This window comes from Colias croceus, chromosome 9, assembly GCF_905220415.1.
Source record: "Colias croceus chromosome 9, ilColCroc2.1".
NCBI lineage: Eukaryota > Metazoa > Arthropoda > Insecta > Lepidoptera > Pieridae > Colias > Colias croceus.
In genome coordinates this window covers 1,110,844-1,135,374 of record NC_059545.1, presented here as the reverse complement: position 1 = coordinate 1,135,374, position 24,531 = coordinate 1,110,844, and positions in this window count along the sequence as shown.

The following is a 24,531-nucleotide window of genomic DNA, read 5'->3' as shown; positions in this document are numbered from 1 at the left end:
ACCGCTGTGCAATTTTTTGATTAACTAGCTGTGCCTCGCGGTTTTACCCGCATTGCTCCGCTCCTGTTGGTCTTAGCGTGATAATATTTAGCCTTCCTCGATAAATGGACTATCAAACATCGAAATATTTGAATTTATATTTTTTGGTTTTATGGCATTCAAATGCTTTATAAATATAAATTTATAAAGAAAAGAAAAAATTCGATCCGCCTCGTGATCGAATTTTTTTCTTTTCTAATCTCTTTCTATTTTTTCAAATCGGACGTGTAGTTCCTGAGATTATCGCGTTCAAACAAACAAACTCTTCAGCTTTATAATATTAAGTATAGATTTATGGATACAAATTTATACAATATTAAATAATTGTATTTTATAGTACACACACGCACTTTACCGGATTAATTCTTATCATTATTATTTCAACCTCCAAAACTGTTAAGATAAAAACCATTTCACATATTTTTCATAAACGCACTAACACATACATTTAATTTAATATTAATATACAAAGTCGATAAGCCGACACTTATATCAACAAAAGGATTTTCCTTTCAAACAATTACAGGTAAAACAATAATTGTCACTGGTTGTCATAACATTATAATTTTATGAAAGGCAATGATTTTGCGTTAAAATTTATATCAGCAGTAATAATAATTTTGTTATTTTAATGTACGCGGGAGGATGCCAATAAATACGGTAAGAAGGGATACGTGTGGAATTGTTGAGATGCGTTTATATTGGTGAGTCTATCTTTAGTAATAAATCATTTATTTAATATAATGTATTAAGATAAATAGAGGTCATGGAAAAAGAGTTTGAAAAATAAATATATTGTACCTAATTGAATTCTTAGGTATCATTCTTATGTAAACTAGATATTGATTATTATTTATTACATACATAGATTATTTTATCAAACTTATCCTGAAATATTTATTAAGTAAATTCTTGACCTCCTTTTAGATGAGGTTTTGTTCAACTGAGAGCGATCTTGTGTAGAAATAATTGATATTAAAAAAAGAAATACCGAAGTATATATATATAGCACAGGTATACGCAAACAGAACGTCAACAAACGTCGGCCGACCTCGTCACCGTTGGAGAGACGAAGTCCAAAAAGATCTGGACATCCTTCAAGTAGAAGACCTCAACACCAGGGCGCTAAGGCGCGAAACCTGGAAACTTTTGGTGTCGGAGGCCAAGATCCTCTTTGGGTCGTTGCGCCGTTGAAGTAAGTAAGTATACGCAAACAGAGGGCTCCCTAGTCCATAACTATCAATGTCCAATACATATACAACAGAAGACTGGTAAAAGACAAACACGGAATTCAAAAATTACAGTCATTAAAACACTATAACACGGCCTTACAAAGTGCGCGCAAGTCGCTTTGTAGGCAAGTTTAATCCGTTCCCATGGCTATTCTATTAGACGATAGGTGATCAATATTGTGTGGACATTCAAATTGCCTCCAGGCACGACATACCCCACTCGGGAATCGAACCAGTTGGATTATAACGTTGAACAAATTACGGTCACAATATATGGTTGGGATATTGCAGGATTTATTGTGGGCACTGTTTGTTTGTTTGCATAATTAGAGGGCAGTTGTATAGGTAAATAAAGTAGGTAGGTAAATATCACAAAAACTTAATATTATCCTACTAATATCATAAATGCGAATGTTTGTGAGGATGTGTGTGTGTTTGTTACTCTTTCACGCGAATGCCTACTACTGAACCGATTACAGTGAAATTTAGCACACATATAAAGGGTAACTTGGATATGATAGGTTTTATCCCGGAAATCCCACGGGAACGGGAATTATGCGGGTTTACCTTTGAAAACGCGGATGAAGCCGCGGGCGGAAATCTAGTATTTATAAACTAACTATTAGTATTCGGAATAGATAAGCCTTTTATTTACCGTAATTTGACATCAGAATCAGATACCTATATTCACTATTCATATTTTTTAACGGCTAACTTCTGTTTATATAATTTGTATACTACTTACAATCAACAATGATTATAACATTTTCAGGAAATATTGCAGAAAGTCATGATCAACAGTCACAAGAACATCTTTCTTTCCAAATAATATCTTAAGTATTATATCGAATGGTTTTCACAAATATCGTCAGCCTATTTCATTCTATGATTTAGCAGTCTTTTTCTCTGCAATAATATTAAAGATACACAGAAATGCTTTAGCTCCAACCGTGGTCACCAACGTGTGGACTCCGATACGATCTCTGCACGATTTATTCCATATTACTGAATATTTCATAAATTCACACTACCGACTCCATATTTTATGCTAGTTAAGATGTCTTCATCTACATTTTGTTAAGCTTTTATATTTTGGAAAGTAAAAATATATATAGGCATAAAAATAGGATGCGCAAGGAAAAAAAAACTAAGATTTATTCATTACAAATCAAAGTCTTTGGAAAAAAAGTTAGAATTTCAAAAATATAATAAGATACTCCGATCTTGTATAAACTGCTCAAAAAGAATAATAAATAATAGATTCATATTAAATTCCAAAAACAAAACAAAAGCTACTTGGGATTTGATAAAGAACAGAGTAAAAAATAAATAAAAAATAAAAAAGAGTTTATTTCTCACATTGGTTACATTAAATAAGTACACATTTCGATTACATATAAATAAGTGTGAGACTGGTGCCTAAACTAGGTAATAAAAATTACCTGTATTTTAGGTCACCAGGCCCCCACTCCTAACTTCTTTGGATCACATTTTATTTATACTTGTTGAGAGAAAAAAAAAAAAAACGCTAGAAATAAGAAAAACTACAAAGAATATATAAACCACTATCATACCTAAGCTCAGTTGTAACCACCAGTCCAGAAAGCAAGAGTTTTGTATATATTAAAAATATATAATTATCATTGTTTATTTAGGCAAAATTAATAATAAAATTCCCATTACACTTGCACTTAGCCCTACGACCAACGACGGGTCTTGGGATCGAATGACTGGATATATAAAGCCAGTCATTCACTAAGTCTAATAGAAATAAATAAAAAAAATAAAAAATAAAAATACTTAATTTTAATGTATTTTACTTTCATTACTTAAGTATTACGTCCTAAAAGTTAGCAATACCTCTGTATCCTCGTAATTCAAAGTAAGAAGCCATTCTTTCAAAACTAATTTTAGTTTATTTTTTGTGAGTGGATAAATGGATATTATTTGGGAAATTTTGTTGTACAGCCTTGGACCCATTACATAAGAGTGCCTACCCGCGATACAGGTTCTGCACGATTCTTGTTTAACTATTTTATTATTCCTACGTATAGTTGATAAGAGATGTTTATCATATTTTAAGTGTGCATGTGTACGAAGTATCATATTTAAGATATAAAGTTTTCGCACCGACAGAACTTTACAGTCAGCAGAGGGACGCATAATATGTCTGATAACAACTGTATTGACCTAATCTCACATAATGACGTTGATATAACAGATCCATTAAAAATTGCTATGACATTTAATAATTTTTTTACTAATTTGACATGTATTAATTCAATAACTACTTCCATTAATCAATCAAATCATTACAAATATAGAATAAATTCAATCAATAGCAGCATATTTCTCTCACCATGCACAGAACAAGAGATTGTTAAAATCATAAATTCTCTTAGAAATACAAACGCAGTAGGTTATGACTCAATAGCTACAAGCATACTGAAAGAATGTAAACACAGCTTTTCTTACGTATTGGCGAATTTAATTAATAAATCATTCTCGCAAGGCATCTTCCCTGAAATCCTGAAAGTATCTATTGTCAAACCATTTTACAAAAAAGGTAGCAAAACTGATATAAAAAATTACCGCCCCATTACACTTATATCCATTTTTTCAAAAATTCTGGAAAAAGCCATGAGCGCCAGACTATTAAAATTTTTAAACAAATATAATATAATTAAAAAAGAACAAACCGGATTTCAAGCAAATAAATCTACCACATTGGCTACGTTCTATTTAATTGAGGAAGTAACGAGGTGCATTAATAATAAAATTCCGGTTACATCAATCTTCTTCGACATGTCAAAAGCCTTTGACTTTGTGGACCACAAACTACTCATATATAAATGTGAAAAATATGGCATTAGAGGTCCCGCTCTTGAATGGATTCATGATTATTTGTTTCAGAGACAACAGAGTGTTGAAATAAATAAAATAGATAATAACCTAGAGATGACTACGTACAAGTCCCCCTATGTAGTTAATAGTTTCGGAGTGCCACAGGGCAGCGTATTGGGGCCTTTATTATTTTTAATTTACATAAATGATCTACCTGACATAATGGACAAAAGTGTATATTGTTTGCAGACGACATTTCAATAATTTATTCTGACGATCACAAAGAGATTAACTATAACACGACAATTAATAATAATTTAGAATTAGTATTGACATGGTTTAATGATAATAATCTATCTGCTAATATGACTAAAACAAAATTTATTCAATTTTCGAATTATAAAGCTCGACATACACCGCTTAATATAACGGACAAATTCCATACCATCGAACCAACACATTACATAAAGTTCCTAGGGTTAAATGTAGATCAAAATTGCAACTGGAAAGCTCATTGTGACATGATTACTGGAAAAATAAATAAGTTCGTTTACGCATTAAGAAGATTAAGAAAAACAGTGTCCTTTAATGCTGCGCTTACCGCATATTACGGATACGTTACATCTGTGATACGGTATGGAATTATATTCTGGGGCAACTCGACAGACGTGACAAATGTATTCTTGGCACAGAAGAGGTGCATAAGGGCTTTGTGCAATATTGGTCCCTTAGATTCTTGTCGACCATTATTCAAAAAGCACCATCTTTTAACACTCACGGGTTTATACATTTTGGAAATATGTTTATTTGTAAAAAAACACGGTGAACTTTTTAAAAACATGAAAGATAACTCTAGATTGGGACTAAGAGATCCTACACGTCTAATGATGCCTAACTGCCATTCAGCACTCTACCAAAAGAATGCCAGTGTGATGTGCATAAGGATATTTAACCATATACCAAAGCATATAAGGGAACTGCCAAAAACTTTAATGCACAAAAAATTAAAATCGTGGCTTATAAATCACTGTCTCTATTCCTTAAACGAATTTTTTAGATTATAATTCCCGAATTTTGTAATGGAGAAAATAATAACGTTAAGAATCAATTATTATATTGTAATAATCAAATTTTACTAATAAATAAAATTGTAATATTGCTGTATTATAATGTATATCTATAATAATAATAACTTAACTTAAATATTTGTATGCCAATTTGTTGGCGAATTGTGCGGATATGAACTTGTTATATAAGAACTTTGTAACCACAATTCTTACAAATAAATTATCATTTCATTTCATTTCATTTCATTTCATTTCATTTCATTTCAAAAGGTAGAATACTTTATACAATTAGTAGATACTAAGGCAAGCCTATGACAGTAGTATAGTAGTGAAAACTATAATTGTCGAGTCGGTAATTGTAAGGATTTTTTTTTATCTTAATTCTAGCCAATTTGGTGATGACAATGAAAATAATCATGACTGTCGCTTGTTCTTGGAACTTTAGGGCGGCCGTACACGGACCGCTTCAAGCAGTTGAGACCGACCGCTTGAAGCCGCGACCGCGCGGTGAACTATAGGCATTCATGCACCGCCGTACACGTGACGGCTCGAGCCGTCGCGACCGCTTCAAGCCGTCAACTGCATGACGAAATTCCACTGTGCCGTTGACGGCTCGCGAGCGGTCGTGAGGCATACACTGACTGCTCGAGCCGTTGACTGCGCTAGAGCCGTCGACGGCTCCCTATACCCCTGAAAATCAATGACTTGACTAGTCAAAAAAATCAACGGCTCGAGCGGTTGGTAGCGACGGCTCGAGCGGTCAACAACCGACGGCTCGAGCAGTTGACGCCGACCGCTCGAGCCGTCCGTGTACGTCGCTCAGCCGTTAACTGCTCGAGCGGTCCGTGTACGGCCGCCCTAAGTAACAACGGTAATAAAAACGTTAATGTCTGCAAAGTGTTTACATAATATTTTCTTCAACAATAATATTATCTTCAATACGTCGTAACATAATATTGTGTAATGTGTATCAAAATCGTCTTCATCATTTAGGGATGGAAACTTATACCAAAATAACGAATTTGTATTTATCTGGGCTTCTGTTCTTATACTTGTGTTATCATAATTTATCAGGTGATAATTTCCTCATGCTTACTTACTTACCTTACCAAAACAATACAGTTCAAAAACCAGCACAGCCAGCGCCACCATCGTCACCACGTTTAACCCTATTTAAAATAATAAAGCGCTTGCATCGCTCTATTCTAATGTTCCCACGTTTCCGCTACTATGGAACATCGACGGTCACGAGGTTAGCTCACGGTCTTGCATTTAATTGATGTCGATGATGATAATTCTGTAAAGTGTGAATCGATATTTGTATGAAAATATAAGTTGGTTGATTTATTGGTAGATAGTTAGGAGTTAGGACGAAGTCGCTACTGCAGACTTCGTAACAATGTGAGTACGTGTAAGGAATCATCTATTTATTTTATTGCCCTGTGCTTTTTACAAAAAGTCTATAAAATTTATAGGTAATATACACACATAATGTACACATCCACGCGAAAATATCAGCGTACTATTACTTTTAACTAGACTTTCAAAATTCGATATTTTTTAAGTTTAAATCTATTTCATTGTCAGCACACAAATATTTTCACCTTTTTCAACTAGGTAGTATTATCTCAAAATGCAACCAGTTCCATGGCTAACTATACAAAATCCATTCCTCTGTTTATCCGTTTAAACCATAAATATATCATTCAATCGCCTCCTTGGTACAGTGGTTGACGCGTGAGCGTAGAACCGAGGGGCCCTGGGTTCGATTCCCGGTGGAGACGAAGAAAAAAAAAATGTCTCGGTCTGGTAGGATACAGAAGGCTGATCACCTACTGGTCCCTAAAGAAAATCGATCAGTGAAACAGATGTATGCATAATACATTTGCCCCTTACCCCACTACGGGGACACGGGACTTCACACACACTTATATTATTCAATCGCACACATTCGCATTTACCATATTTCAAAGTCCGTGACCAAAAGAAAATTCTCATCCAATTTAAATTACATTCGCAGATACTTACGTAACAGTAGCATCTTTAAATCTTGAACATCAAGAAACATGCAACATGCAAAGCCTATTACGTAAAAAGAAACGCGAATTTATCGCTCAATTCTTTTGCTAAAACATTTCAGAAATGAAGTCACAGTTTCGTGGGAGCAACGGCCACGATAATTACGAAATCGATTTTTTACATCGATTCTTGTATCCGATATTTACGAGATATACTTATTCGGATGACACCATATTCGATTGTGACACTCCCCTATAAATGTCGTGACGAATCATTGTTTTTATGTGTAATGCGGTAGGTGAATACGATGGATAATCGACTTTCATGTCGATAAAGTTCAAATGTAACTTGTTAAAGAGAAAGTTTAATATATAGGTATTAATATTTTAAAGCTGAAGAGTTTGTTTGTTTGAACGCGCTTATCTCAGGAACTACTGATCCAATTTGAAAAATTCTATATAATTATATTCTATTTATATAAACGGTAAAACCAACAGGAGCGGAGCCGCGAGGTGAAACCGCGAGGCGCAGCTAGTACCATATATAAATCAATAAATATGCGAAAGAATACACAAAATTCTTATATTTAAAGTTCCTTTTTTTCACAAAATTAACACCGACAAGAATATTGTAAAATTGCCCATAAATAAAACAAAACTAACACGGTATGATTAACTACTTGTACCGCGTCAACGACTGTCGCTTCAACCTTTATAATTTTAATGCATTTATAATTAATTGGCCTATGATTAATTGTTTTGTGCATGAAAATACTGTCTTTTTTGCGCGAATGAAATGGTAATGAGTAATGGATACGAATTGCGATCATGTCTTTATTAAAAACAACATTTTTATTTATCAATGCATTAAACATGAGCATTCGTCTTAATAGGAAAGTTGGGGGATAATTTAAATTTTTATGTAAAATATTGATGGCGGTTTGAAAACTCCAGGAACTATGGAAAGGTGATGATGATGTCATGATGAGATGGGATGACGTCATAAACATGGATTATGATAAACAGCAACACTTAGTATTTGGGAATTCTTTCATATCAGTGTAGCGTAAACCTAGTCGCTTTTATTTTTTTGACACTTGATTCAAACTTGAAGCTATATTTTGGTACAATTTTTCGAAATAAACAATAAAATGAATTTTAACTGCACAAGTATGAAAATTAATTAATTTTTAATGCATTCATTAGAGATCTTGAACCTCTAAGCAGAGATGTTCAAACCTAGTTTCATTCAAATCGCATATTCATGAATCAACTTTAAATAAAACATCATCATAAAATAACCAGTTGACGTTCAAAAAGATATCAACAAAAACGAAATATGCAATGCAATCGCAAAAACAATGCACTGATGATACTAATTAAATATCAGGAAGCGTTAACCCAACTTTCGAAAGTAAAAAATTGGACGACATTCTTAGTGGACGCATTAAGATACGTCCACATTTGTTTGGTTCTGTAGCGATTGATTGGAGACCTGTATTTCCTACAGATTGAAGGTCCGTCTCCTTTTTCGATTCTTTCCCGAAATCTTGTCGGGAAAGAATCGAAAAAGGAGACAGACCTTCGTATCTCTTCCCTCAACAAGAAGTAGATGAGTCAATTGTAAAGGCATGTAGCATCAGCTCTAAATTATTCAAGGGTGGTGGTGACTGTTTACTTTCATTTCATATTTTTACCTATTAGAGTAAAGCTCTTGTATTTTTTTTTCATTACAATAGTAAATCTAATAAATAACGAATCAATTTTAATTAATCATCAGGGAATGGGCAAAGAGCCCATTTTACGAGTTCCTTATTATTTAAGAACCTAATCTAACATCAATCCACGAAACACAAATAAAAAGTAGATGCGGCACCCACCACAAATGTGGCCGAACCCTAACGCGTTGTAGATGGCTATCGTGCGTACATTTAATCGGCCGCATCCAATGATTTATTGCTATAACACGTGTTTTTTCGTGGGGACTCGCGGAAATAATTTCGCATCTGACCGGTTGGACGTATATGGGCAGCGCTTTTCGGCTGTTTCACCTTAATTTTTGGAGTTTTTTGAGGCTTAGTAATTGAAATGCGTAATTGATTTTGCCTCGGAGATAACTGTAACTGTTATTATGGGATGCGCTAATGTTAGAAGGGATTCTAGAAATTTCTGAATGAATGGTAAATGTAAAAAAAATGTAATGAAGATTCGGAAGTCTAATTGAATAAATAAATGTTTGAGTTTGAAGCATTTTTCTTGTAAGCTAAGCTCACTCACTAATTTTGGTTTTATTAACTGTTGTTTAAGATAAGAAGAAAGAAAGAAAAACTAGATGTTATCTTATTCAGTTTATTTCAAATGGAATTATTTGAGTAGAATAAAAATAAACTAACTGATTGAATGGTGTTCTTCATAAAATGTTAAAACTATTATTTCTCGTGCTCAGCAACAGATTTGGTCATCAATATTTTTGTATGCGAGAAAAATAGAGTGTGGTTGACAAATGTCCGAAGCCTACAACTATTATATAAGTCGTACTTGATAATATTATATTATACTGTCTGTAAATTTGTACTCTAAATAATATTGATAATGTAAAACTTTTAGAAATCCTTCCATCTTCATACCCTAAAGAATTCTACCTGTCTCTTTCCGTAATATATTTCTTAACCGCCTTAATTCCCGTAATTTATGAAACGAATAAGTCAAATTACGAACAGAATATCCAAGGAGCCGCCTCGGGTTCTGGTAAAACATTAATTTTCATGAGCCAATATGCTCCAATTTTTTGTCCAGAGAAACCGAAGCCTCGTCTGTGGTTTGATCCTCATAAACTTTTATAGCAGCCGGTCATAATGTACTCTGCTTTTCAAAATGTACCCCATTCCACACAGGAATCAACACCATCAAGGGATACTAACCCTTATTCAATTGCTACACAGGGTAGATTACTTCGAAGATATTTCGTCAAACTGCACTCGTTCCAGCAGTTTTAAATGACAATAGTGCAACAATTATGGATGTAATGGTTAATGTGCTCAGTAAATTGGAGACCATCAATGGTTGATCTTTAATATTTCTTCGTATTAATTTAACAATTGGGCCGAGAAACGCATAAAGCATGTCCGAATAAAATTTCTTTTCGAAGGTTTAATGTGTCGAAATTACGTATCGCTTGATTAATATTTCGAAATGGATCTGTCTCAAAGATAATTGCGAAGACTCGATAATATAGAAGATTCAGTTTGATGGCTTCAATACGCAGTATTGAGAGAGGGAGTAAAATGTATCGTTTGAGGCAGCAGCCGTTTTCAATATACATTTCTATTATTTTTGGAGTCTTTATCTTTTCCAAGGGCATTGAATATTATCATTAAAGTCTGCAGATTCGGTGCAGTGGTTGTTTGCGCAAAACGATAGAAAATTCGGAATGAATTCGGTTTTGGTAGGACTCCACCTCCACATTAATAATAATGTAACAGTTTTAGGCTAGCAGCTGATGTACACCATCTTTTTGACTCAGATCAGCTTATGTAAAATATATCTACATCAGGCAGGAAAGAATCATCAAGAAGAAAGAAATGAAGGAAGTGTTTACAAATTACAATGCTGTCTTGGTTATAAATAAGGTTATAAATAACGAAAATTCCTCTATCATCCTACTAATATTATAAATGCGAATGTTTGTGAGGATTTGTGTGTGCGAGTTTGTTACTCTTTCACGCAAATACTACTGAACCGATAACAATGAAATTTAGCACACATATAGAGGGTAACTTGGATTAACACATATGATAGGTTTTATCCCGGAAATCTCACGGGAACGGGAACTATGCAGGTTTTCCTTTGAAAACGCGGGCGACGACGCGAGCGGAAATCTAGAATTTAATGAATTCCACCAACTTAACTAAAGTAACATTTAGCAGAACATGATCTACTTTACCTACTCCTCAATACCGCTGCATTTCTTGCTCTTAAATAAATAAATAAATGTACTTAAATTGCAAACATCCCCGGACGCTTCGGTGCAATTAATTAAACAATTAATCAGCTAATTGCCAGATGATTTGCTTTTTACGGTCGCATTTAAGACAATTTGTCTGAATCTGGATCGAGGCACGGTCGACTTTTTATTTTTTACGAAACAAGATGGCGAGGATTCCGAAGTTTATTGGCCCTGATAACCTTTTGACGGTTTTAGGTTAAAAATATTGTAGTTTGTAAATCGCTTGTTTCTAACTAGAATTAGGGCAGGGAACATTTTAATAAGCATTTTAATAAACTATGAAAGTATAGATTTGATACTTCATACTCAGTACTCACCCTATAAACTTTTAAGACCATTCGTTAATATTAATAATTCGATATTATAAACAGTTATAATATTACAATGTTCATTAAACCGTAGTTTGAAAAGATATTATGTTATTACAGACTGTCATCTGCAGATAAAAAGTTCACAGTTTAATTCTATCTCCCGTTTTTAAATCATTTTAATTTGGAGTTGATTTGTTAATATTATAATTCAAAAGTATTATGGTATAAACTCAAAAATGTTATACCTACTTACTTTTTATAAATACGGTTTTAGGGCACATTAAAGGTCCTTATGGAGAGAAAACATAAAAAATGAGAAATAGAACAGAACAACGACTGCTGGAGCTAGTTGTAAAATAATTATAACATATCTGTTAAATCGCAACCCCAATAGACAACAATTCATACCAACCATCATAATTGGCCAACATTTAAATTCAAGAGCCATCCAATCACGAATGGCATTTTTTCTTTGCAAAATTGATGACCTGGTGCCATCAGATATCACTAACAAGTAGCAGATATGCGTGAGATTACTCTGTGTGATCGACGTGATAATAACTCGAACTATTTTATGGCACTTGCCATACCACTTCCACCCTTACCACCTAGACATTAAAGGCTACATTCGATATCGATGTATGTCAGACGTCATAATGCCTCGAACTATTTTATGACACACGTGCCACGGGATTTGCACCTTTATTCTGTATGAATTAAAGGCTATAATCGTATATTGTCACGTGACCCAATGCACCTCCCGTGCAATTTTGGCGAGTGACAGATTTCCGTGACCGTTTAAAGGTCACACTTTTATTTATCGAGACGAGAACGTAATAAATTGTGACGATGAGCTTCTTGTAATTATTATTTTAATTCTTAGATTTAATTTTTTAATATAATATTATGCAATGGAGTATCTTTGTTTAAGAGAAACTTTATGTAATATTGTTATGATATAACAATAAAAAATAATTAATGAATTCGAAAAACCGAATAGAACTCAATATTGACATACTTAATTGAGATAACATTTCCAACAGTGAAAATTTTAATTTAAATCCGTGGTCTATCATCTATCAGTCACTTTATCAGCAAGTTGTGAAAATAATCCTTACTGTTACAATGACTCTTGTTATTATTATCTAATTGGTTTATCGCAAACATTTAAAATATTTTATACGATAGAAAATTATTTTTAATTGTATGAATAGTTATAAATTTATAAAGAATAGAAAAAATTCGATCACGAGGCGGGACTCGAACCCGCATCCTTTCGCGCCATTCCAGGGGCCTTAGCCAAACGGCAAAACGCCAAGGAATAGAATACGCTATCGATAGAAATTGACATAAGCGTATGATGTTTTGCATAAGGATTCGGTCACCCTACCAACGACAACGACGACCACGGACAAAATTTTCATCCAGTCGCAATTAAATAAAATTGTGCAAAACACAATTAAAAATGAAATTTAAGAATTTCCTGTCGTATTGGTGTTTGGAAAAAAAAATTTTGAGATCAATGGATAAACAAACAGGTTTTTCATAGAAACGGTGGCTCCTAGAAAAAAATGTATTTAACGTTTTTTATAGATAATTAGATTATATACAATTTTGGTTCAGGTGATTGTATAATAAACTTACCGTCTCTACGAAAATCGCAAAAAACCCTATTTCTTTTTATTAATTGACCTCGAATTTTTTTATTCCTGAGTACCAGAATGACGGGAGATTTTAATATTGATTTTGAACAAATTTCGGCAAGATTGGAACTTTGGTCGTGGTCGTCTGCGTCGTTGGTAGTGTGATCGAACCATTACCAAAATGTCATGAGCTTATGTCAATAATTAGCGTTAGCAGTTTCTATTCCATGGCGTTACGTACGTTTGTCTAAGGCCCCAGGGCGGATGCCTCACCAACTCAGCCACTCGTGACCCGCCCGAGTGATCGAATTTATTCTATTCCTTCAGTTTTATGTGTCTGAAGGGACACACCGCGCGCCATCTATTGAGATGATTGACAACCAATTCAACCAATATGAAGCACTTTTCAGTGAATACAATATTGTAACGATGGAACACGACCTTTTTTGTTGAATTTATATTTTTGGTTTTATGGCATTCAAATGCTTTATAAATATAAATTTATAAAGAATGTGTCCCTTCAGACACATAAAACTGAAGGAATAGAATAAATTTGATCACTCGGGCGGGTCACGTCACTCACGAGTGGCTGAGTTGGTGAGGCATCCGCCCCGGAATGGCGCGAAAGGATGCGGGTTCGAGTCCCGCCTCGTGATCGAATTTTTTCTATTCTTTATAAATTTATATTTATAAAGCATTTGAATGCCATAAAACCAAAAATATGTATGAATAGTTTTTAAATAACCTGTTACCAAATAGTTATTGAATGATGTTTCTCAACTACATTACCTATTCACAAATACTACAAAAGAGTTATATAAGAATTATCCTTTATAACATTTAATTATTGTATAGTTATTATAATGATTAACTAAATTGTTAAGAACAATAAAGTGAGTACAAAGGAATAATATTTAAAAGGTCTACAGATTCTTTATACAGCGTGTTTCAAATCAAAATATATAAATTAAAATTGATTTCCCGGCGCATCAGTTAATGACTATTATTGATAAAGAGATCTAAGTTCCGATAACTTCTAATTAAATACTTATGGGCTTCATCTTGATTCTTGCTCTCTGCATGGTAAAAGTATTGATGTGAAAATTGTGAAAATTAACTGGAAAATCATCTTATTTCTTGCAAGCTTGCTTAGTCTGGAATCCCAATTTTTTTATTTAAATGATTTTAAAGGTCGACGCAAACCGTGCCATGTCAGCCATTTGACAAATTTTCTTTAATATTATTTATTTATCGCGGACACGGTGGCTCGTTTGCGCCCGCATTGCACAAAAGCTATGTATTATTGTAGAGCTACGAATATTCATACTAACTTCGGATTATTATACTAGTAGAACAGGATTAGACAACATACTAATATCAAATAATTATATTTTTAGAAAATTAATAAAAACACCCTGTATACAATCACTGCAATCAATTTCTCTACAAGCTATTATTGAAATAAAACAATAAAACGTTTAACACATAATGATAGAATACCGTTCAGCTACTGTGTTGCTATTTGCGTGCTGACGCTGCTGTGAAATTAAGTTCTTGCACGATCTCAGGTGTGGGCAACCTTTGGTTTTAATTATTCAAGTATTTAGTAAAAATTAGGATTTGTACAGACATAGATTTGTAATGTAGATTATGTATTAGTAAAACATCTTATTATGTACGAATGACCCCTATAACACAGGTTTAACCTAGCATAGGGGTCATTGTTTAAAATCTGTATGTAAAATAAAAATGTATGTACCTGCAAATAAAATCTGTATACACCTTGTGCTTTTGTTTTTTGAGTCAAATAAACTTTATTTTTTTTATTTTTTTTATCTTGATATCAACGAATGCAATGACACAGAGATCACCTTAACTGTTTTGTTTATATATTTAAAAGTTTAGGATCTTAAATATAAAATATAAAAAATAAAATAAAATGTTAAATTTATTTGATAAATGAAATTGTCATGGAATGGAGCCTGAACATTACACATATATAATAAACGTTAATTTTGATTCAGGAATCACTAGCAAGCACATGATCAGACTTATGTTCTATCTATGCCCTTTGCTCTAGACACAGACATTATCTCTACCGGTTATAGAACTCTCCTGAGTTACCGGTACCGGTTATAGAACCTTTAAACCGCAAACGCAACAACTATAGCAAGAAGATCTTGATAAACTATAAACTTATCACCAATCAGTGCATAACTAACCTAACAAATTTCACCTTTACCATTTAATAATTGAATTTATATTTTTTGGTTTTTATGGCATTCAAATGCTTTATAAATATAAATTTATAAAGAATAGAAAAAATTCCATAAAAACCAAAAAATATAAATTCAAGAAAAGGTCGTGTTCCATCGTTACAATATTGTATTCACTGAAAAGTGCTTCATATTGGTTGAAATGGTTGTTAAATCATCTCAATAGATGGCGCGCGGTGTGTCCCTTAAGACACATAAAAACTGAAAGGATAGAATAAATTCGATTGCTCAGGCGGGTCACGAGTGGCTGAGTTGGTTAGGCATCCGCCCCGGAATGGCGCGAAGGATGCGGGTTCAAGTCCCGCCTCGTGATCGAATTTTTTCTATTCTTTATAAATTTATATTTATAAAGCATTTGAATGCCATAAAAACCAAAAAATATAAATTCAAGAAAAGGTCGTGTTCCATCGTTACAATATTGTATTCACTGAAAAGTGCTTCATATTGGTTGAAATGGTTGTTAAATCATCTCAATAGATGGCGCGCGGTGTGTCCCTTAAGACACATAAAAACTGAAAGGATAGAATAAATTCGATTGCTCAGGCGGGTCACGAGTGGCTGAGTTGGTTAGGCATCCGCCCCGGAATGGCGCGAAGGATGCGGGTTCAAGTCCCGCCTCGTGATCGAATTTTTTCTATTCTTTATAAATTTATATTTATAAAGCATTTGAATGCCATAAAAACCAAAAAATATAAATTCAAGAAAAGGTCGTGTTCCATCGTTACAATATTGTATTCACTGAAAAGTGCTTCATATTGGTTGAAATGGTTGTTAAATCATCTCAATAGATGGCGCGCGGTGTGTCCCTTAAGACACATAAAAACTGAAAGGATAGAATAAATTCGATTGCTCAGGCGGGTCACGAGTGGCTGAGTTGGTTAGGCATCCGCCCCGGAATGGCGCGAAGGATGCGGGTTCAAGTCCCGCCTCGTGATCGAATTTTTTCTATTCTTTATAAATTTATATTTATAAAGCATTTGAATGCCATAAAAACCAAAAAATATAAATTCAAGAAAAGGTCGTGTTCCATCGTTACAATATTGTATTCACTGAAAAGTGCTTCATATTGGTTGAAATGGTTGTTAAATCATCTCAATAGATGGCGCGCGGTGTGTCCCTTAAGACACATAAAAACTGAAAGGATAGAATAAATTCGATTGCTCAGGCGGGTCACGAGTGGCTGAGTTGGTTAGGCATCCGCCCCGGAATGGCGCGAAGGATGCGGGTTCAAGTCCCGCCTCGTGATCGAATTTTTTCTATTCTTTATAAATTTATATTTATAAAGCATTTGAATGCCATAAAAACCAAAAAATATAAATTCAAGAAAAGGTCGTGTTCCATCGTTACAATATTGTATTCACTGAAAAGTGCTTCATATTGGTTGAAATGGTTGTTAAATCATCTCAATAGATGGCGCGCGGTGTGTCCCTTAAGACACATAAAAACTGAAAGGATAGAATAAATTCGATTGCTCAGGCGGGTCACGAGTGGCTGAGTTGGTTAGGCATCCGCCCCGGAATGGCGCGAAGGATGCGGGTTCAAGTCCCGCCTCGTGATCGAATTTTTTCTATTCTTTATAAATTTATATTTATAAAGCATTTGAATGCCATAAAAACCAAAAAATATAAATTCAAGAAAAGGTCGTGTTCCATCGTTACAATATTGTATTCACTGAAAAGTGCTTCATATTGGTTGAAATGGTTGTTAAATCATCTCAATAGATGGCGCGCGGTGTGTCCCTTAAGACACATAAAAACTGAAAGGATAGAATAAATTCGATTGCTCAGGCGGGTCACGAGTGGCTGAGTTGGTTAGGCATCCGCCCCGGAATGGCGCGAAGGATGCGGGTTCAAGTCCCGCCTCGTGATCGAATTTTTTCTATTCTTTATAAATTTATATTTATAAAGCATTTGAATGCCATAAAAACCAAAAAATATAAATTCAAGAAAAGGTCGTGTTCCATCGTTACAATATTGTATTCACTGAAAAGTGCTTCATATTAGTTGAAATGGTTGTTAAATCATCTCAATAGATGGCGCGCGGTGTGTCCCTTAAGACACATAAAAACTGAAAGGATAGAATAAATTCGATTGCTCAGGCGGGTCACGAGTGGCTGAGTTGGTTAGGCATCCGCCCCGGAATGGCGCGAAGGATGCGGGTTCAAGTCCCGCCTCGTGATCGAATTTTTTCTATTCTTTATAAATTTATATTTATAAAGCATTTGAATGCCATAAAAACCAAAAAATATAAATTCAAGAAAAGGTCGTGTTCCATCGTTACAATATTGTATTCACTGAAAAGTGCTTCATATTGGTTGAAATGGTTGTTAAATCATCTCAATAGATGGCGCGCGGTGTGTCCCTTAAGACACATAAAAACTGAAAGGATAGAATAAATTCGATTGCTCAGGCGGGTCACGAGTAGCTGAGTTGGTTAGGCATCCGCCCCGGAATGGCGCGAAGGATGCGGGTTCAAGTCCCGCCTCGTGATCGAATTTTTTCTATTCTTTATAAATTTACATTTAATAATTTCCATATATTTCAATAAACAAGTGTTACAAGTAAATACAGATAAATTGCCGTGCAAGTAGGCTCATAACTCACTCACAGTTTTTCCGTGTTAGCGCGTAATTATACTATTACCATGCCATGTTCTGTTGGATAAGCAATTTCACGGATGCCTCGATGGCGTATAAATGTTTGCGACCCCTGATCGAGTCTGTGTTCGAATAAATGTGTACTGTTAATTTGTTAATTGATTTTACGAGTGATAATTTAATAGGAATTATGATACAATTAATAGGGAATGAAATAAAATGTTGGTAACAATTTTCTTGTTCAAACCGAAACCGAAAAAAAAAACCGACATTTAAAGACGATCACGCATCAAAATCATTGTTTTACTGTAATTTGCAGTTTTAAAAATAAGCTGTTGATAAAAATCTGTGACAGTATTAAAAAGCCGTCGCGCTAGTCACGCATCATTTTAGTTTTTCTATTATTTTGCTGTTAGTTTTAAAAATAAACTGTACATAAATATGGTAGTTATTACTACACAAATATAACTTTGCTTTTGGCATGCTGCATCATTCCTAATTTAGCATTATTTTTAAACAGTAAAATAAAAATAATTTTTATTTTGTTAGAATTAACATTTAAAAGCTCACCACAAAAAGGTCAAAGATTATACTTTATTTGAAAGTCAAACCAGATGCGCTATTTTTCATTTTCGAATCGCAAGCAACTTTCACGATTTCCCGACGAACATTTGCTATCAAATTCGCGATTATGATGAAATATCGTTACAGAAACGCCACGCTTATGACTTTCTCACGGGCGAGAACGCAGTAAATGGCATATCGCATTAGTCCATTGAAGGCTTCCTGCGAACCAATTCAAATACGGACCAGTCATCAGTCAAGTTGTGGTAATGAAGACGTAAATGTGACGACAGTATTGTAATTAGTTGCTTTATTGAGCTTAGATCGCATTGATTGGCTTGTCATAGATTAGGAGTGAATGAGTAGTGCTATGTTCCGTGACTCTGAGAGGCGTTTCGCTTTGTGTATGGGATTGCGATTACACAGTATTTTTGAAGAAAAGTTTTTTTATAATTATTTTTGTGACTCGATATCAGAAAGTTTTTCGGTGGTCACATGTAAGCAATGTGTAAAGCGCTTAAAGGTTTGGTCTTTTTGACATTTTATTATTTAAATAATATTTCTACTCTATTATACTAGGTATGTTAAGACATAACTCTACTGTTACTTGATTATTTTAGTGTAGAGAAAGCTAACAATATTTAAATTCCATTATCTGAAAACTTTACTATTACTACAAAAATAAAAGTCTGTCCATTAATCTTTATCCATGCAATCCTTTTAATTTATAATAGCATACGTCTGTATAAACTTTCCTTTCTCAGAATTCTATATCATTCAGTGTTACTATAAACACTATTTCATAACCAATTCAAGCCGTGTCCAGCATACATTACACATGAACTTTAATGCCTATTAGAATACGACACGTCTATAAATTACATACTCTTTGACGTATAATTAATCGTTGTACTACACTACGCTTCCGCAGTAAACAGGTTTGCTCTGAGATCTTTTGAGATGTTATGATTAATATTATATTGTAGTAATAAAGGTTAGATAAGAATTACATTGTTTTATTTTAATGACGTCACGGCAATTAGTTTTTTCTGGAACTACGAACGCTTGTTTTAATATATGTGGGTTAAATACAATTTTATTTAATTAAAGATAGTAAGATGCGTTTTTTAAAGTTGTTACTCATTTAATGTAATTGCAAAGAAATTTTAAAAATAATGACATGATTGTTGTAGTAAGGTAAACGTATTTTTAAATAATAGTAATTATTGTAAAGATGTTTTTCTTTCATGGTTAATTTTTTATAATAATTTATATATGTACAAGTAAATGTCTCTGAGCTTAAACTTGAAAGTAAAGTAATACGTTATTCTAGTACCTATATTATAATACAATAGAAAATCGTGACTATTAAGGAGAAAATTGGATGAGAAATAAAATATCGATTTAAATTAGGCACGTTTCAGGCACTATTGTAACTGTTGAGTACAAGAACTGTATTATTTTCAATAATGCATCTAAAGTGAAGTCCCATGTCCACCAGTGGGGAAAGGGGCAGATGCATTATACATCTGTTTCACTGATCGATTTTCTTTTAGGGACAAGTAGGTGATCAACTTTCTGTGTCCTGCCAGTCCGAGACTTTTCTTGTCTCCGCCGGGAATCGAACCCAGGACCCATCGGTGCTACGCTCACGTGTCAACCACTGTACCAAGGAGGCGGTCAGTAATACAATTAAGCTTACCAATAATATCATCGTAGGTTAAGTCATTTTTATGTGAAAGCGTAACCAAGTGACGCGTTTTTCAATAAGTTATACTTTATAGTATTTATAAAAAGTATGTCATACTTAAAATTCAATTACTTCTAAAGCAAATACATACATACTTATTTTAGAAACAAAACATGTAGCTTTATACCGAAGAGCCGAGGGCCGAGGCGTTCCGTAGAAAGTAATCATTTTAGTACTGTATAAGACTATCGGCGCCTATTGCTCGATCTAGACTTGCCACATGGTAATTTTAAATGCCTAGGTGTTTAGAGATGGTTAGCGCTTCCTAAGATACTTTATACATACTGGGAAAATGTTCTCAATGCACAAGATGGAATTTTTAGCTAGTTCGATTCCCGGTCGTGACAAGTGAATTTATGCAGTTGAATTTATTTATAAACTAGCTTACCGCCCGCGGCTTCGCCCGCTCAAACCTAATAAATTATGCACTTAAATCTTCCTATTGAATCACTCTATGTATTAAAAAAAAACCGCATCAAAATCCGTTCCGTAGTTTAAAAGATAAAGAAGCATACAAAGGGACATAGGGACAGAAAAAGCGACTTTTTTTTTATACTAGGTATGTAGTGTTATAAAAGAATGTTTCGTTACAGCTAAATTTGTTATCTGTACTTTCTCTTCCCATATAAAATTTCCACCCTGTATATCAAATTCTCGTGTAACAATATTATTTAGGTACCATACTCCTCCGATACGGCTGGACCGATTTTCACAAAATTGTGTGTACCGACCTGTTGGTTAAATCTGAGAATTGGCCAACATCTATTTTTTATACCCGTAGGTGATGACAGAAAAGAGAACGATTGCAGGGTTAACATAGATATATACAATATTCATATTATCTTAGAAGAATCTCTACAAAGATCCATAATATTAATATTTTGTGAAGGTCAAAAGCAAGGCGGAGTCGAATTAAGTCATAAAAATCTAAATTTGTATTTAAATTTAATTTTAATAATCTTTGGTAACTTAATATTAAGTATAATGTATTAGTTTTAACATCATGTTTGTCAGTTAAGAAGTTAAAAGTGTCACTTTGATTTTAATAAAATTATACGAAAAAGCAAAAACAATTGAATGTAATAATTTTGAGGAAATAATATTAAAAAAATAATAATTAATAAATTAATATCTTAATGACTTTATTAAAATAATATTTACTTTTCACAACAGGTAATCACGGAATCAAGGACGCAGACCAAAAATAAAATGTTACCGACTTTTATATTCGATAAGAGTTCTAAAAAACACTCTCTAAAGCTTCACACACAGTCGTGCAATTACATAATATTATTTATTTATTAAATAAATATAACCAATATCATCTTTAATTTCCGTCAACTCTCTTATCACTAAACAAGAAATTGGAGTTAAAAATTAAAAATATCTCATGTCGTCTCTCAACGCAACGAACTTAAGCGTAAAAGTGATAAAAATCAACACTTCTTATTTGTCAACGTTGCCGAAGATAAATTTCAAGAAATCAACGTTTGACAAACGACACGTCGACGAAAATCTTTTATTTGCGAATCGATCGGACATGTGGCCCTACTTTTTATTCGCTGTGACCGACATAAATATTGTTTTTTTTAATGTCATCTTCATTTTGAAGTTACAGTTGATATAAAATTATAAATGAAGACTTTAACATTATTTTAGGTACTGAGTTGTGTATTAATTCACATTTGTTGTTGGTTACATTTTTACATAATTATAGCAGGTGAAGAAATTAAACTAGCCTTTTTTATTAGATTGTAATAATTTGTAAGGTTTAAGCAGTTTACCGCAGTGTTGCTGGGCAAAACTGGCGACAGCGAGCGAATGACCGGGCTCAATGGCCTATGTGCACTGAGGCCTATGTCCAGCAGTGGACAAACATGGGCTGATAATGATGATGATGACGATGAAGCAGTTTAAGCCTTATAACGGTTATCCTAATTCATAGTGCGTACCTTATCCATCTCATAAGTTCATAACCCAAAAAAAAAACATATTCTTCGTTCCATGTGATAATATTTCATTTTATTAATTAAATCGATATTATTTTAGTCATAAAGACAACATCGAATTAAATTTTTCAACACTAACACGTTTAAAATTCCACACAGCTTTAAAAATAATTCGAACATACCTACAAGTGACCTTTTATTAATAAGTAATTTGTCTAACCATAATGTGGATCGTTTTATTATATTCTGCACACATTTATATACATAATTCAGCAATTTCGATCAATATGGAAGATATTATTATGCCCCCCGGCGATCGATGGATAATATATGACATTCAAGTAAATAATTATCGTTAAATTATTAGTAGTGACAATTTTTATAGGAAGATGTTTAATTTTTTAAGCATCGTTCTTTTGTGTGTGAACTGGGTCGTAAATTAATAGAAACAGTTGGTTTTATATGCTTTTATTGTGTTTTGGAAATGAAAATTGAAATTGTATTACGTACACGGTACATGTCATTTTACACAGATCAAGTTATGCTCAGTTTTTATTTTTGACGTGTGAAATATTTTTTGGTTAAAATTTTATTCGACATTGTTTTACAAAATATAATTTTTATTGGAAGTAAGATAAATGTAAAAGAAATTGTGCTATTTTCTTTATATTAGAATGAATTTATTATATTCATGAACCGAAATCTTTGAGGTTTAAAATCTACACAGTCACGGAAAAATATTTTAATTATATAGGTATACAGAAATATTATAATTTTAATGATTTTGAAAATAAAAACAAAACAAAATATTAAGCGATAAATTCGTCCTGTCAAATAATTTAACGACTTGTTAGTTAAAGTGATATTTTTATTAAGTAATCTAGCTAATAGGAAATATTAATATGCAATAAAAAATATAATTTAATTGTTAATAATTTTTGTTTTTTGGTCACATGTTTTGCCGCCCGCAGAGAGGTTCTTACTTTGACTATGAAGAAACTAATTTTATAGGTATATTTTAAAAGGCTTGATTCGATCTTTTGACCTTTACTATTAATATGGAACATTTGTAGTATAATTTAATTTACTTTGTATAGCTATTGACTAAAAACGCATACAAAATAAAAAGTCGGACAATTTGTTTCATTTTTCTTTTCATAGGTACTCAATTTGTCCGGCAGAGATTGCCGCAGTTGATAGGTAATCCCGTCTTTTGTAACATTTCATGTCTTTTTCATTTGTGATTTTATGTCAATAGAATAAAGAATAAATATTAATTGAAATAAGAAAATACAAATTTATCCAAAATCAATAAAGATTTTTTTACAAAAGGTTGTATATAATATGTAATATATAAAGAAAGCTCTCCCAGACTCTATCTCACTTTAAACGCTAAATCCAAGAGCCTTATAACCTATTTTACCCTAAATAGAAACCTGTAGGTATGAGGATACCCTCAATAAAACAATACCTACCCCAGTGGGAAATACCGACCTCAATTATAGTTTCATTACATAAATAATTTGTTCCGTGACATGTATTGAAATGCAAGAAGTTACGATATTCTCCACAACCAAATAAAGTTGGAAGTATTTTGCCAGATGTCACGGTGTATATTTGTTAATATCATCTTGTAAATATGCTAGGCTAAGAGCTGATTGATAATTTTTGTGTCATTATTAATAAGCTCTACAATATCATTTTTTGTTATCCGTTACATCAAACTGAAGGACCAAAGCATAAATATTAGGTTGGTAAGGTAAATAAATGATGCATAAGGACCTACATTAATAAAAAAAATTAAGTATCTAATCATGTTTATTTCAATAACAGTCGTTAGGTACATTTGTTTGTTTGTAAGAATCGTAGAAATATTATTAATTAATTAATATTTTATTATATATAGAGCAGTGGTGGCTCAGTGGTGAGACCTCGGACTTCGAATCGATAAGTCCGGGGTTCGAGACCAGGCGAGCGCGCAGGAATTAAATTGATTTTTCAATTTATCTGCGCATGTTGTAACATCACCACTGCTCGAACGGTGAAGGAAAACATCGTGAGGAAACCGACATGTCGAAGAATTAAAAAGTTCGACGACATGTGTCATCCGCCAACACGCACTTGGCCAGCGCGGTGGATTATGGCCTGTACCCTCATAGGAGGCCCGTGTCCCAGCAGTGGGAACGTTTATGGGCTGATGATGATGATGATGATGAATATTTTATTAAATATAAAT